Raw genomic sequence first — 2,874 nt, 5'->3', positions numbered from 1 at the left:
CAAAAAAAAAAAAAAAAAGAAAGTATAAAGTGTGCACTTAATTTACAGTGTATTCACTTAATGTTTGCAATACTTTTTAAAAAACTATTCTCATGTTCCTTAACAAAAACAAGCATATCTTCAAGGTAAAGCTGTTTATTAAAAAGGAAATAAAAACAGTCCATCACATAGATAAGGGTTAATAAAAAAATAGAATTAAAATAACCAGAAAGTGAAAATAAAAATGAAAACAACAAATCATTACTTAGTGCATTCACTAGTAAATATTCACATCAGTTATGGAGTGTTGTGGTACAACAATGTGAATATTTCTAATGTTACTAACTGTACATCTAAAAATGGTTAAGATGTCATATTTTATATACTTTTATTACCACAATTTAAAAAACACTCCCACCAGTAGATTATGGAATATTATACCTGCCTAGTCATAGAATAATTTTGCAAAGCTCTATGTACTAAAGACAACCAAGGTCACTCTTCTCAATGTAAGACTGAAGATGATATCCACAGGGGAATATTATAGGGCCACTAAAAATTATGCTTACTAAATCTGTAATAACATGGAAGTACTTATGTCATAAAACTAAATATAAAATAGCAGTTCTCAACCTGGGGTGATTTTAGCCCCCACCCAAGACATTTGGCAATATCTAGAGACATTTTTGGTTGTCACAACTTGGGGTTGAGGTGGAGACCAAAGTGACTCCATCTTGGATGCTAATCTACCAGGTTGACTTCTGCTCAACCCTAGTCCCAGGGATAACTCCTGATTCCTGCTTTATTTACAGTCCTTAGTATAAGAACATGTACTCGCTATAAATGCTGCCCTGAGATCCAAGCAACCTTGATGCTGTTACACAAATGACAGGCGGTGACACAGAGCATTGTTACATGTTCTGGAAGGCTGCCTTCAATTGTCCTGCACAAAGTGTGTACACCCTTTCCCTGTGATAGATTAGCCCCGGGTCTGAGAGTAAGAGTGCAGGCCTTTCCCTGTCTTACTGCTGCCCCAAACTATGCTTCTGTCCATAAAATCACCCTCTACTGACAAACTGGATTTGTCTCCCACGTTGATTGGTTTCTCAGCTCCTTCAGTGTTTGGGGGTCATTTTGCATACACAGCCCTTTCACAGAACAGGGGGTGCTGCTAGCATCTAGTGGGTAGAGGCCAGAGATGCTGCTGAACATCCTAAAATACACAGGACAACCCCCCCGTGACAAGGAATCATCCCACTCAAATTCAGGAGTGCCACTGTTAAGAGGCCCTAGTATAAAAACAAAGGTACAAATGTGTATATATAAAAGTTGACACTGTAAATAGATGTACAGAAAATAAAACTAGGAGTAGATATCTTTTTAAATCCTAAAGAGTGATTATCTGTAGATGGTGGAATTATGATTGACTTTTTCTTCTGTATTCTTTTCAAATGTATCAAATTTTCCATCATGAGGACATTAACTTTTCATTAAAACAACAACAACAACAACAAACAAACACCTTATTCAGATTGCTTCATATTATATGACCCATGTTTAGGATACAGCACTTGGCCTCAACCCTTCCTCAACCATGTGGGGATTGGAAAAAGACATTTCAAAAACCTTCTCCATATGAAACTGATTTTTAAGAAAGTTACAAGGCCGGGCGTGGTGGCTCACACCTGTAATCCCAGCACTTTGGGAGGCCGAGGCGGGCGGATCACGAGGTCAGAAGATCGAGACCATCCTGGCTAACACAGTGAAACCTTGCTTCTACTAAAAATACAAAAAAAAAAATTGCCAAGCATGGTGGCAGGCACCTGTAGTCCCAGTTACTCAGGAGGCTGAGGCAGGAGAATGGCATGGACCCGGGAAGCGGAGCTTGCAGTGAGCTGAGATGTGTCACTGCACTCCAGCCTGGGCAACAGAGCGAGACTCCGTCTCAAAAAAACAGAAAGTTACAAAACATGCTGGCAGCAATTTTAAACAACTCATGTGATCAACCGAAACCTCTCTGAATGTCTGAATTTATTAGCTGGGTAACAAAACTGGTAAAGCATGAAGCACGGATATTTTATGTGCACCTTGCAGCTGTAGACACTCTTCATTTAAAGAGAAAGATGAGGGCCAGGCGCAGTGGCTCAGGCCTGTAGCCCCAGCATCTTGGGAGGCCAAGGTGGGCAGATCACTTGAGGCCAAGAGTTCCAGACCAACCTGGTCAACATGGTGAAACCCCATCTCTACTAAAAATACAAAAATTAGCTGGGAGTGGCAGCTCGTGCCTGTAATCCCAGCTACTCAGGAGGCTGGGACAGGAAAATCGCTTGAAACCGGGAGGCGGAGCTTGCAGTGAGCAGACATCACGCAACTGCACTCCAGCCTGGGCGACAGAGCGAGACTCTGTCTCCAAAAAAACAAACAAAAGAAACATTACAGGAGAGTCCATATCAAAATATTCCACAAGTGGAAAGCGGTCATTCGGCCCAACAACCTTCCTTAATCCCCGACGGTTACGTGCTCTGTGGGAAATGGAACAAGCCAACCTCCCATAATTAATGATATACCCTCCTTTCCTGCAGCCAATAGGATTATGAAAATTGGTTTCTAATTTTATTTCACTTAGTAAATTCCATAGCTAAAGGATCATGTACAACAACAGGTGGGCAACAATAGGAGCCTATTTTCTATGAATCTGTCACAGTTGCAGAGTTCCAAACTTTTTGCTATATTTAATATAATAATCAGTTTCAACTTGTGAAGGCACTCTAAGCAGGTGGCCATTAGCCTGTGGTTGTTTCTGTACCCTGAAATCTCACAAAAGAAAACTGGGCCGGGCGCGGTGGCTCAAGCCTGTAATCCCAGCACTTTGGGAGGCCGAGACGGGCAGATCAC

General features: G+C 41.3%; 1 protein-coding gene across 5 annotated transcripts in view; it reads right to left on the bottom strand.

The window, feature by feature from the left end:
- The window catches only part of SEC61A2 (Sec61 alpha 2 subunit (S. cerevisiae)), a 52,157-nt gene that overhangs the window by 31,951 nt on the left and 17,332 nt on the right, over positions 1 to 2,874 (bottom strand). Inside the window, exon 3 of one of the 5 annotated variants that reach the window (XR_001000886.1) lies at positions 421 to 553. The exons of the other annotated variants lie outside the window; for them this stretch is intronic. The gene's annotated coding sequence lies outside the window, so the exon portion shown is untranslated. The remainder of the gene's footprint in view (positions 1 to 420; positions 554 to 2,874) is intronic. 5 annotated transcript variants of the gene reach the window in all.

This window comes from Colobus angolensis, unplaced genomic scaffold, assembly GCF_000951035.1.
Source record: "Colobus angolensis palliatus isolate OR3802 unplaced genomic scaffold, Cang.pa_1.0 Scaffold133, whole genome shotgun sequence".
Taxonomy (NCBI): Eukaryota; Metazoa; Chordata; class Mammalia; order Primates; family Cercopithecidae; genus Colobus; species Colobus angolensis.
This window is presented reverse-complemented; position numbering and strand designations above follow the sequence as displayed.